At 41.9% G+C, this 14,153-nt stretch overlaps 1 protein-coding gene across 3 annotated transcripts in view; it reads right to left on the minus strand.

The window, feature by feature from the left end:
- Window positions 1-14,153, minus strand: part of GABRA5 (gamma-aminobutyric acid type A receptor subunit alpha5) — a 56,759-nt gene that overhangs the window by 12,707 nt on the left and 29,899 nt on the right. The window lies entirely within an intron of this gene.

Genomic DNA, 14,153 nt, shown 5'->3' on the forward strand with positions numbered 1-14,153 from the left:
TGTGTAGGACACTTTTCTGTTGAAAGCACCGCAACCAAATTCCACTGAAATTGAGACCACAATGGGACACAGGCCAATAAGGTTTGAAAGGTATTCAGATGTATTATTTCTTAGCTCTACCTACCCTTGATGGTCCTAAACTAAGCCAGTGTCTCTGCTTTGAATTGCAGCCTTTATTGGGTAATTAAACACATGCACCTGTGCAAGCTTGGGGGCTCTTATCCTGGAGCAGCCCAGCACATTCTCAAGTAAAAAAATAGCATCTGTAATTCAAACAGAGGCTGGGAGGTGCCAAACTGCACCCAGACACACCAGATCTCACAGGCAATGAGGAATTTTACAGGAATTTTCTTCTCTCTGCAGTACAGTCTCCTTTGCTTGCTTCTGCTCTGACTTCAAAGTAACTATAATGGGACTGCAAGAGCTTCATGTGTAGGAGCAGAAGGGTGGCTATTGATAGGGCTTGACAAGATAAGGGTTGCACATATCCTTATGGAGCCCACCCCAAATGGATGCATTCAGCAGTGACTTCCCTGACTCCAAAGAAGTCTGTCACATTAGGAATAGGATGAATATACCCCAGACTACAGATAACCTGTTGCACAGGATTGTGGATATGACCTCTATCTTCCATGCAACTGTAAGAAAAAAAGGCCTGTGTTTTAAAAGGCTGTAATAAAGGATTTTTTTGCTTAATGCCTCACTCTGGGCAGGCTATGAGAATCTAAAATTCCTTGTAAGAAAGAGAAGAATTGAGAAAATGTCAAAACAGGAATGTGAATGTAAAAAGATGCAGCCACCCCCTCAGTCCCTAAGCACCCTTGAGAGGAATGTACAGCTCTGACAGGAGTGGGCTACCCCACAAACCTTGGTGTGGCAGCAGAACCATTGACCATGTTTTCTTCCTGGTCATCTAGATAAACCTGTTGGTGCCTGCGTAATTGTATTACATGGGTGTCTTCCTGCCTCAAACCTTCTGCTACACCTTCCCAGAAGCCTCAGACTCCAGTTATCCTGAGCTTGACTACCAAAAGCTCCAGCTCCACTCCCAATAACCCATGCAGTATAATTAGGCACAGTCATATTGAAAGCTGAAAGTGTGGGAGTAGTCTAGAATAATGTTATTTTGCTATCGGGATAGAGCAGCTGCTAATGGAGAGATGGTATTATTCACTGTCATACCAAACTGTGTAAAAACCTCCCTCTATTTCAGTAAAGCTCCCAGAAGGTTTCCAGTCTGCCTTGCTCACTGAAGGACTGAAGAACTTCAGCTCCTGCTTTCTAGAGTTATGGGAAAGGCTTACTGCTGATCAGGGAATGAGGCCCTCACCTCCTCTACACGGTGTGCACACTGAGCAAGGAATCTCCCAGAGACTGCCAGGAAAATGTAGTAAATGCTTTGGGTTAGCAAGCTAGAAGAACACTGCTGGTGTTGCTGTAAAAGCAAACTCAAATTCAAAGCCACTGAAAATACAATTGAGACTGCTTGGCTTTCATTCTAATTTAAGCAAGTAGGCTTCTGCTATTCTGAATCTAAATAATTAATTTGGTGTTCTTTACCATCATTTTGCTAGCTTGCCAAAGAAAGGGGGAAGCCTCATTCAATTATTCTTTCTCTTCTATACTCACTCTTTCAAAAAGCAAGAAAAAAAGGTAGCAGTTGAGATGAACGGCTGAAAATACAGAGAGGTATGATGTTATTAGAAGAAAGAAAATGACAACAGATATATTTCTAGTGGGCATTTGATAAATGACTGCAGACTTATCACCTACCAAAATGATTAAATAAAGTCATTTCTTCTCTTATCTGTTTATTAATGAGTGGATCCATTTTTCTACGTTCCAACATCCAACATACACCGCAGTGAATATAAAACCCATAAAGAACTCCTTTGTTGTTTTTCCAGCCTCTCCACTATCTTCCTACTCTCATATATCTGGCAAGGTGAGCATGAAATGGCCCTTCTTACACCAGTGAACAAAGGGCAGGCGAGCAACCACAGTAAACGGGAGGAAATACATTAAGACAGGGTCTAACAGAGCAAAACAGCCAGTTGGTAAGACCTATAGGAACCTTGCCATTCATTCACCCCTTGTGGGGTGCCCTGTTTTCCCTTGGACAGTTGTACCTGAGCAGGAAAAGACACACTGGGACAACTGTCTGCCTTGACTCGTTGGCCTCTTTCAAGGTGTTTCTACTTCAGTTTTAGAAAGCCTTACAGTAAGGATTTTAAAAGGACAGAAATTAGATCTTCAGCTGCCCTCTCCAGTGAATGAAACAGTGTGAGTCACGCAGCACTCTCCCAGCGAGCAGTCCATCAGCAGGAAGTCTTCTTCTGAAACTGCTCCCACCATAGGAGCTAGCTCTACCTGTGGCTACTGACACACATTTTCCCTTCTCCCTTTTCTTTCTCTTCTACGTTTAAATAAACTCCAGGAAAAAAAAAAAAAAAAAAAATAATAATAATAATAATAATAATTCTTAGCTCCTTAAGTCAAATAAAACCAAATATGGATGACTGAGTCCAAACTTTAGGTCTGTGGGACCCAGATGTATTTCTAGGACTGAATATTTTAAGGTATAATCACCCACAAAAAAAAATCTACAATTGCATGCTACAATTAAACAAACTGCCTAGCCACAGTCCGTGACTGGATTTTTTCTTTTAGAAATACACTACTTAGAGATACCTAAAGAGATAACTGTAGAAATTTGACTCAGCTTGTTTTCTGTTTTACTCATTACAACTGTGCAGCTACATTCTTAGCTTTTACTATCATGTTTATTACATGCCTCAGGATTGTCAGACTGCCTGATTTTGGAAGCATTGCTAACCTCTGTCGAAGTCTCTTGATTGTGAAAACTGTGCATAAATTGTTTTTAGAAACTCTAGTTATAATAGCAATATTCAAACAAATATCTATGTCCATCTCTCTGTCTAAGTATTTGACTCACTTAAAAGAGACCGTTAGATAACTCAATAGAGATCCAGATTTACAATCTTGCAGATTTCTGCAGGCAGTAAAACAGTGCTGCTAAGAAGCCATACGGTAGCAGCTTGAATTCCAAAATTCAGGCTGGGTTTCTCCTCATCGGTGCTTGAATACTTTTTACCTTATTACACAGCACTGTCAATGTTTGCGTCTATACAGCTGAGGCTAGATTCGAGTTCTGTAATTGGAATTTCCCATTAAATTGAGTTGATGAGAATGAATCAGTGTACAAATGAGATCACTCTATAGGAAGAAGAAGTGATTGAGTAAAAATGTAAATTTAAGTATAAAAATAACAAACGGTTCTAAATATGCATGGACTAGGTCTAGGGGGAAATAGCTTTTTATAAAAGTAAGTTATTAAAGTAAAACAGTGATTTAAATTCTAAGAGAAATGTATTCACTTATTCAATGACTAAGAGCATAAATCAAGACTTTTCCATAGTGTGATGCTGAATTCTGCCGTTCTTATGGGAGTTTGAGGGTCACAGAAATTACTTAAGGGACCTGAAATCATCGGAATTAAAACCGACCATTTAAACTGGCATGAGCTTACAGCATCTTGATAAACAGCATGAATGACTTTGAATATATGCCATGGACAAGAAGCATCACGTAAATGAGAATCACTTAGAATCACAGAGTGGTTGGGGCTGGAAGGAATATACTGAAATCATCCAATCCAAACCCCTGCTCAAGCAGGGCCACCTAGAGCCAGTTGTCCAGATACACGTCCACACGGCTCTTGACTGTCTCCGAGGATGGATACTCCACAACCTCTCTAGGCAACCTATTCCGCTGTTTGACCACCCTCAAAGTGAAAATGTTTTCTTGTGTTCTGATAGAATTTCATGCTTTTAAATTTGTGCCAATCATCTCCTGTCCCTTCACTGGGCACCACTGAGAAGAGCCTGTCTCTCCCCTTTTTATTCCCTCCCATGACATATTTATACAGATGGAATAAATCCCCTTGAACTTTCTCTTCTCAAGGCTAAACAGTCACAGCTTTCTCAGCCTCTCACCATATGAAAGATGCTCCAGCCTTTAAATTTTATTTGTGGTCCTGCACCTGATATGTTCCACAAAGGCTATACCTTGCTTGTACTGGGGAGCTCAGAAAGGGACACAATGCCCCAAATGTAAGTAGAAATTAAAAACTCAGACGGAAATATACTTGGAATGGCATAATATCATCTAGATAGGACAAAAGAGGACCTACAAGGTCATCGTCATGGACTTAAAGCAACTCTTCTATGAAACTGATGAGAAAAGATAATAGGACACCATTGACTGTGAAATAGTCAGCAGGAATTTCAGCCTTACTAAAATGATCATTGTTTCTGTCCTTGCAGAATTTACAATAAAAATATACCTTGATAATATCTAATATCAGCAGTATTTTAGATGTTTTCCCAATGCAAAGGTTTATTCAATTTTTTTTTTTTTTTTTTTTTTCACATTCCACAGGGAATGGAATAGGATGCTTTAAAAAATGTGCTAGACGGGTCTCAAGAGACTTCATTACTAAGCAACACTAATATACTGTACTGATCATTACTAAAAAAATAAAGCCCTAAGTTAGATCGAAATGACTCTGTTTCAGAATGTAACTTATAAGTCACCTTAGGAAAAGGTGGGAATAGGAATGTGATAGAAGTGTCTACGGCTTGGAAATTAAATGGAAACACCGACTGCACCCACAAGGTGGTGTGAAATACAGAACTGAAGATGCCTGTGAAATTTGTTTTGAGACACAGAGTTTTATGATGTTCCTTCAGCTTTTCAAAGCAAGTGACAGGTGGAAGGTCCTACTTAATTTTAGAAATTCCAGTTCATGGGGGAAAACTCCAAATGTGACCCTACTTAGAGCTTAAAAACATAAAGCAAAGGAAGAAAAAAGCCTTGTGATTTTGCCTGAAAGAAACTTCGTAATTCTGGAGGTGTGATTCATGGTTAGCATAGGCAAGGCTGCTGACTGCTTTAATACAATAAATTAGCTATTTGCAAGCTGGTACACTAAATCATAGTCATACCAATGATGAACGCAATACAAATACTAATGAACAGTTGCACTGATAATTCACCCAGCCACAGTACCCTCCCAGGATGCTATTACACCACCTAAGAATAGCCCTGAGGTAGAAGCTGTGCAGAGTAACGCAGAGTTTCTCTCAAGGATCACTGTGGAGACCTAACTTGGCAACCGGGGCACTGCCCCTCAGAGAGGTGTGCATATTTGGCCTCATGCAGGCAGTGTCACCACCAGGACTGTTGGTGATTCGCTGCTCCATCCTGCATGCCCACATGGCAATGAGGAGCCATCAGAGCAGTGCATATATTCCCCAGGCACAGGAGCTGCAACTGCAAACTGACTCCTTGCTGTGAAATCTGACAATGTAGGTACCTCATGCATGGCATACCAACCAGAGCTGGGATCCGCAGGCTCTGCTCAGAGAAAGAGAACAGCAAACAGGGAAAGTTTTTCCAGTGGGATACCCTGGTTATTTCATGTCCATATGCTCTGAGGCATAAGGTCATCTTCCCAAAGTACCTGCTCTCATCTGAGAGCTGACTTCAAGGAGCAGGTGATGTCTTCCTTTTTTTGCCCATTCTTTTCAATGCCCCTTCCCATTTCTTCCTTTTTTTGCCCATTCTTTTCAATGCCCCTTCCCATTTCTTCCTTTCACTGCAGTCAATATTTATAACACAACATCCTCCTTTATTTTGGGATTTAGTCTCAGTTGTCTTGATCTAGAACTAATCCAAGAATGGATTCTCTACCATATGCAGTGGTGGCTGCACAACTAACTTTCATATGGAAGGGCTCAAAATCTGGTATTCTGGCCTTGATGTTTTCTTTTTTTTTTCTGTTACGGCTGGTAAAAATATCTGTTGCAAGAGTAATACAACAACCGAGCAGAAGGATGTGCTGGGATGACATTTAAAAATCTGAAATATCCTGGAACCTCCCTGACCATACGCTGGTCTTTGTAGGCCTGGCATATGGCAGTTCCAAATTGGTTGGCCAGTTTGAGTGCCATAGGAACATTTAATGAACTTTGAATTTTCAATCACTATATTAGGCAGCTATATTAACTGCTTCATTAGATAAAACAGCATGGTCATGAGGAAGACGCTAGAGATTTAATTTACTTTTTGCAAAGCAAATAAAAGTATCCTCCAAAGTGTGACTGACAACATTATTCACACTGCACAGTATCTTACTCTGTAAGCAATCTTGATTGCAGTGGTCCACTCATTTTGCAAGCTGCTGCTTAATATCAGCAAAGCTAATGAGATCAGCTCTCCAGGAGTATCGCTGGGGTTTCCTTTGAGAAATTTCCTTTCCCTTTGGGAAATGCTGAGTGAATGTTAGGAGGTTTTAAAGGGTGCTTTCAAAATCACGGTAGTTTTGGCCAAAACTTGCTTCATGGAGTGAAACCATGACCTTATCATAATTAATGGAAGTTCATCCCCACCCACTTCAGTGGCGCCAGGCACTCCCAGGCAGAACATCTACTGAGCTACCATTCAGAACATCATGATTTATGCATCAGTAGGGCCTGAAACCAGGCAAGAGTGATTAGGACTACTTGCAGAACTAAATATATGTCTTTGTTTCCGAAACTGGTCTCTTAATGAAGACATTTACAACTCTCAGAAGTACTGCTACACTAATAACACTGTGCGAATGCATAATCAATAGACAGGTAGAGGCAGTAGGCTGAAATATTATTGTTCAAACACTTTAACACTGCTCAGAGACTACAACCACCAGAACTTATTCTTTATGCCCAAGCTGCAGTCACTTAAGGCTCAGCAGTGGGATAACTCCCCAAACCCCAAGGTCAGAAAACAGATCCTCTTGTTCCCATCCTCAGCTGCTAGCCTCAGCTCAAACTTATCTGGGTTTTCCTGAACCCTGGAAGCCAGCCCTCTGGCAGGCATATCACTATTTTGTATACCATCACATGCTGCAGCATGATTGAAAATGTCAGGCACGCAAGGCTACTTGAAACTCTGAAGAGCATCGTCTGCTCCAGGGCCCTTCAGGGCAGCAGTGCAGAATGAGGAGCACCTGCAGTCCTGAGAACGGGTGCTGATGCGGAGACCCAGCAGCACAGCTTCTATTTCTGCTCCCGACACTGAGCTAGAGGGTGACCTTCTGGAAGAGACTCCAGCTTTTTCAGGCCGGGACTAGGCTCCTTTGTGGGGTCACAGCATAGCCTGGTATTTAGGAGAAGGGGACTGCTCCAGTTTGCTATGTGAGGGCAGCCACACACTTGCTCTTCTTTCTCCCTCCCCGCACCTTCCACTTGCGTATCACCGAGGCTTTTTCATTTCCCTTCATAATGAACACAAAAGGAGTGTTTTGTTAATGGGCACAGAACCGCCCGAGGCCATCAGTTGCTGAACTCGGTGGTGGATAAAAGCCCTTTCCACTGGGAGCCTTTCTGAAGGGAGCTGGTGCTTGTCAGAGAAAGCCCCATTTTGCATGCATGTGTCCATCACAGCACTAAAATGTCCCCTCTTTGGGAACCTGTCCCCTCTGGCCACAGAGACCCGGGCCCAAAGGCGCTTAACTATTCATCTTCCCTGTACACAAGTAAAACATTTCCTTATTGACAGCCATCAGCTGACCTATTTTAGTCATCTGCTTTAGGAGGAGATTAACCTGAGTGTAAAAATATCTGCTTCTCTCCCCTGACTATAAGAGGGGTGAGAGTGGTTAGCTCAGCTGTATATATTTACTCTGCAGAAATATAAATTTAGGAGAGAAGGATCTCATCTTTGCTGACAGATTTACTACTGGGATGCTTTCGGCAAAGCGGCTAGCTGGTAGCACAGGCTGGACGTGAGCAGACTTTCAGTGGACGTGGTATGGGAATGGGGAAAAAAAAAAAAAAAAAGACAGCCCTTCAGGCTTTCCATCTTCCCTTCTATTTGTTCACCAAAGACAACCTGAAAAGACTACTTATTTTAAAGAAACTTGCTGAGCTCAAACTGCAGCATGCAGTAAATCACAGCTTGGGCTAACCTGGCTTTTGGTACAGGGGATGAGGCTAACATGGGACCCAGCAATTTGGAGGAAGGACTGATGGCTGACAAGAGACCGAGGTGTCAGGAAGGAGCTGCCAGACTGGAAACTGAAATCAAAGTTTCGGCAGTGTCTTGCAGCTTTTTTTTCTTTCTCCCAAAGCTGTAGGCAAGTCATTAATGTACTGCAGTAGCACTGGGAGGCTCTAATTGAACCTAGGGACCCATAACGACAGAGGCAATAAAAGCAGGTAATGAACCACTCTATCTTTGCTCAGAAGAGACTGTAATTGCTCTTTGCCTCCTTCATCCTCACCTGCAAAATGCAGGCAGAGGAGACCTACCTGCCTCACACCAGTATCATGAGAATGATTTCAGAAGCGTTTATGAAATGCTTACAAGCCACAGAAACAGCCACCTTAGAAAACAACAGCCATTAAAAACCTGGCGTGTGAAGCAGTGGAGCAGTTTTTACCCATTTGTCCCATTTACAAATAATATCCCATTTACTGGTGGCATAAACCTGTGATCCACAGCTGGCGACTTTAAGCCCTCACTGTGCTTTTGGGGGCATTACGGGCCAAGTAATGTCTTCATAGGTTTGCACCCAAGGATCATTTGAAAGCTATAGATGCCTTAAGCCCATGAAGCAGAGAGTGTCTGCATGTTATTTTCCACTGCTGACAACTCAAATTGAATCACAGCTTTCCTGCAATCAGGCAGTTGCGCAGCTTTTAAATGTAGGATGTAATCTCCAGAGTGGGAAATACATGCTGATGCTTGTATCATCAGCAAAGCACCTGGATCTCCACACTGTTCCGCCACTACAGCATAGAGACCTCTTTTAGGCGAGGGGAAAAAATGCTGTTGAGTATCTCCACACTAGTTCCTCCCCCTGCTTGAACTTTTGTTTTCTTGAGCTCGTGCCAGTCAAGCTTTTCCTCCTGAAAAACCTGCTGTGTGTGGGCCACCTCCTGATGAAGAGGCTGCCCACCAGGCAGGAGGCTTGCAAGCTTTCAGCCACGGCTGCTCAAGCAGCTACAGAAGATGCCGGCTGAGCCCCAGGGAAGCACTCCTAACAAATACAAAACCCAGTTTCGATAACCATGATCCTGCCTGCATGTTGGCCCTCCAGGCTGGGAGGGAGCCGAGCCCATAGCCATTGCAGCCCAGCTTTTGTGCTGACTACAAGCTGGACAGGGAAGACTTTTTTTCAAGCATTTATTCTGACTTTTCTTTTCTTCTCTATTATGAACCTAAGGGGAAAAAGTGACTGGCATCTGAACAGATGATCACAAAAAGTAAGAACTGACTGATCCAAACCCAGGCAGTGTTTCACAGGAAAATAATCGCACCCAGAGGATGGGATGGTAGCAAATGTTGCATTTTTAATGTATTTTTAAAATTCTCTTGGTGCAGACCTGAGTATACGTGATAAAGTCTTTGAAAAATTAATTAATGACAGTGACTACAAACTCCTAGGAGGAAACTAGCAGGTTCTCCAACTTTTTCTGGAAAGTCCTGAATGTATCATTGATGCAGGTGAAGGAAAACTGACTGATGTGACAATTTTGGGGAGCTTTTAGAAAGGGACCTTTTCACTTCTTTCGCGCTAACAGGTACCACTTAATTGGGAAACCTAACAAACAAGTGAGAAGCTAGGGCCATATTTATTGGTAAGTTCTGCTCAAGGACAGAGTCCCATAATAACACCTGTGGAAACATGATGCACGCAGTCCAGGCTCAGGAGACCACTTTTTAAATTCTAAGCAGATTTCTCTTGAGAAAGACTTCTTAGATTTCTGAAATACTCAAGTATTATAGTATTTCCTTTTAAGTACCACGTTCCTTCAATCTCCTGCCCTTTGGGAGCTCCAGGCTGCATTGCTCCACATTTTGTATGGGACTAAACACAAGAAATTTGTGAAGCTGCTGACTGCACTGACTGTTTAAAATGCTGGACTGAAGAGGTACCTATGCTCTTACAGATGTGTATTTGAAATGAGTACAGGCAAGCTGTACCACCTGTGAGATCACAGAAGTAATTATTGGTATAATCTACTCCACTCAGTGTAGGAGAAACAGCAAAGCTCCTATAAGATGCTTGCAGAAATAGTAAAGTTGTCTCTATACAGAAGAGCATTGCTGACTTCTTCATTAAGACTCCTTGAAAAAATGTGACTTCCAACATAAATAACTAATATAGTACCTAGAGGAAATACAACAGCTCGCTGCCAACATACATGTATGCAACACCTAACTGATCTACAGCAGCAACTGTTTCTTCTGAACAATGTATAACAGAGATATCTAATCCTGAGCTGGCTACATAGAGAAAAATAGATTTCTAAGTTTCTCTGATGAAGGCAAAATGTACTTATCTACTTCTGAGTTAGTATTGCAGAGAAATAGGGACTTCTAAAATATGATTCATCTCATCCTTAGGCAGTAGTCAAAAATAGTTCTAATGAGCTGTACTACAAAAGTACTTACTTCCTTTCAGTGGCCATAAAGGGAGTCCAAACAACTAACTGATACAGTTGTCTATCTAAAATTGTCGCAGACCCATCCTGTCCATGTTCCAATGTTTCACTATCAATGTAAGACTTTCAGTATGAGACAAACCACTCCGTTCATTCTGGAGCTGAGCATTTCTACATCCCAGAACAGAGAGGAGACACAGCAGATTTGGGCAAATCTAGTAGAGCCTAGTGGCTCTTGTGAATCCCTATGAATTTATGAGTGTGTTTCAGTCAACACAGTCCCGTGACTAGTCATGTGTCCACAATTCCAAGGAATCTAAAGACAAATTACGGCAATTACTGTTAAGTGGTCTCAACCTTCTCCGCTAATTCTAAGGCATATATGAAAAATTAGTTCAGGCTAGATGACTATGCTTTACTACCTAAATTTAAGTAAAATTAAAACGCAGGTCCAAGCCACTTGTTTAGATTGCTATTGCCTGACACTACCACAAGCATCTCTTCCAGCATGTCTACAGACCCAGTCTTTAAACAACTTAAAATTAGCAGAGACAAATTACAGCTAAAATGGTTGTTGGTAACCAGTGGGAATATGTGATAGGAGGAGGGAGCTGAGAAATGTATCAAATGTCAGAAGTTTTAGTAATCAACTAGCTTCACCTTATTTTAGTCATTCAGGTGTCTACTGCAATGTAGGTATCTAAGTGAGAAGTGAAATGTAAATTTAAGAAAATGTAAACTTTAAGAAAATGTAAAAGACTTTACCTGAGCAAGCAGCATACCTCCCTTGACTTCATGTAAAGCTTATGTAAACCACATAGAGGCCAAACTTTAAATGTCTATATTAAGTAACTTTTCCTTTAAATCACTAAATCTCAACCTAGTCTTGAACTTGGCCACTCTTAGCATTTCATTGAGAACCTCCCTGCTTCTCTCCATGTGCCATTTCCGAAAGCAGGCACCAACGCTTTCAACACACCTTATTGCCTATTTCAGCTTTAAGGAAAAGGCTCAGGAACCTTTTCTGGCCAGCTAATAAGGGCAAGTAATAGAACAATTCTGCCTCTCCATTTGGGCCTGTGGCTCCAACACTCCCTGGGAACTACCTGTGAAAACCTACTGAAGAGTCATTTCCCTTTTCTTTCAGTGTCCTAAAATCAACATCTGTGTGTTTTTGGTTTGTTTTTTGTTTTTTGTTTTTTTTTTTTTGTTTGTTTGTTTGTTTTTTAATTATTTAATTATTTATATACAAGCCTTTTATCCACACATTTTGAGACTTTTTTTATCACACTTTACTAAAAAGGAATTTAAGTCTGTTTTGCAGGTTCTGTTTTGAAGTTGTCCCTCCACACCTGCAGTTCTACAGCTTCACAAGTGTTAATGGGGGGAAGCACAAAATTGAGAAACTCCCTATAGGTGTCTTCACCTCAGATCTATCTCAGTTATTCCTGAGAGTTATGAAGAAACTTCACCACCAGGGGGATTTTCTTAAAAAACTTTTTTGGAGAAATGTCTCAGCAGCTGTAGGTGCATGGATAGTTTGTAAACAGTGAGAGCTTTACTAGAGCTGTCTCACTGCTGCAATAAGATACCTGGGATGCTGGTGAACCTCTTGCCCACTCATTACTCTGACTTCACCAGCCACCTTTGAGCAAAATAATTTGATCATGCCTTCTGCTATACAAATATCCTGTGCACTTTTTGTTATCAAAGACCACAGAAGACACCATGACTCAGTACGAGCTGTTACAAAGGAAGATGTACACAAACTATGTTAAATTCTTTCTTCAGATACTACAGATTTTACTTAGCACTGTTTTCTCACAGTCTGCAATCTCTCTATTCAATCTACAACAATCAATCTTCTCCATCCACATGGCCAAATGAAATTCATCAGGAAAAAAAGCCAGGCCTGTTTTTTCACAGCACTGCTTGTGAGCTAGGGGATCTCATTATTTTAAGAATATTCATTAGAATCTCCACCTACTCTAAAAATAGTAGGATTTTTTTTTTTTTCAGTTGAGTGACTAGTGGGCAACAGATTCATGCATATATTTGTTCCACAACACAAGATAAATGTATGTACTCAGACACCACGCCTTCAAAAAGCAGTTGCCATAAATAGAGTCCACGTTACAATATTTGACATTGTCAAAGCACCAGTTAATGTTCACTAATAGCAATTAACTAATTCATCTTCAGGGCAACCCTGCAAGCTAGGTAAAACTGATATAATTAACGCATGAGTAAAATGAGATTTAGGAGTTAAGTCAGTTGCCTGGGCAGAGGCCTTTGTGGTCGAGTGGATTAGACATCTGTCTCTCCAACCAAAGAAGTTGAGTCTAATCCTTTTTCTGACATTGATTTGCTGTGTGACCTTACGGAAAGTCAATTAACTTCTCTGCCTCAGCTGCCCTAGCGATAATGATGCTTACCTTCCTGGTGACACATGGGCGTTTGGAGACTACACTGAACGATACTTTTAATGTACTCTTAAGGCCTATCAGTAGAAGAGGTGAAACGTTAAAGCTTCCTAGCTTTAACATCCTTGCTGTCTTATCTAATTCCTCCCTCCCACACCAAAAATAGCTTGAGGGCAAGAAGGAATTTCTTCAAGCTAAGACCCAGCTTGTGAAAACATGGCTGGCACCAGGAAGTGCCACCAGATCCTGTTTAGCCTACAAATTTACTAGAGTACAGGTCAGTACTAGAAATACAACGGGAGTTTCAGGAGGGACTCTGTTGGGGAATGCAGTGATAGGACAAGGAGCAATGGCTTTAAACTGAAAGAGAGATTTAGATTAGATGTTATGAGGAAATTCTTCACTCAGAGGGTGGTGAGGCCCTGGCACAGGTTGCCCAGAGAAGCTGTGGATGCCCCATCCCTGGAGGTGTTCAAAGCCAGGCTGGATGGAGCTTTGGGCAACCTGGTCTGGTGGGAGGTGTCCCTGCCCCTGTGATGGGGGGGTTGGAACTGGGTGGGCTTTGAGGTCCCTTTCAACCCAAACCTTTTTGTGATTCTATGAATTTTGTTTTGAACTTGCCCATGAAAGAAACTAGGAAGAAAAATGCCACGTTGCTGTGATGTGGCACACAGACTGCTCTGGCCATCCAAACCCAGCACCCCTGACTCAGAGTGAAGCTTCTTTGCAGAGCTTAGCTCTGAGAGGCTGTGCCCATGTACCATCCTCACCTTCCTGGTAGCTCTAAATAACATTCCTGTGGGATGATTTCTACAGGTAGCCTTAGTGCTAGCAGGGACACAAGCCCAGAGAGGAAGTACCTCTGTGTACACAGTGCCCGGAGTAGACCCCCTCACCATGCTGCAGGCTTGGGCTGGCCACCTGCAAGCACCGGGGAACTGTACATCTAAAATCTGCTCTGTTAGTTCATTAGCAGCTGTCCTTGAGCTTCTGTCCTCTAGCCAGCATAGCATTTCATGACATGCCATAGGGCATTTAGAGGTATTGCTTCTGCGGTTGGTGTTTGAACTGCCTGGCAGGTATCTAGGCTGGGGGTGCGTGCATGTAATTTTATACCTTTTTCTGTATTTGACCTTGCTTTGAATTATTTCTGCAAAATATAATGCTGCCTCAGCCTATAAAAATTCCTATATTCTAATACAACAAAACCCAGTCA

Source organism: Anas platyrhynchos, chromosome 1 (genome assembly GCF_047663525.1).
Source record: "Anas platyrhynchos isolate ZD024472 breed Pekin duck chromosome 1, IASCAAS_PekinDuck_T2T, whole genome shotgun sequence".
In the NCBI taxonomy this organism is placed as follows: domain Eukaryota; kingdom Metazoa; phylum Chordata; class Aves; order Anseriformes; family Anatidae; genus Anas; species Anas platyrhynchos.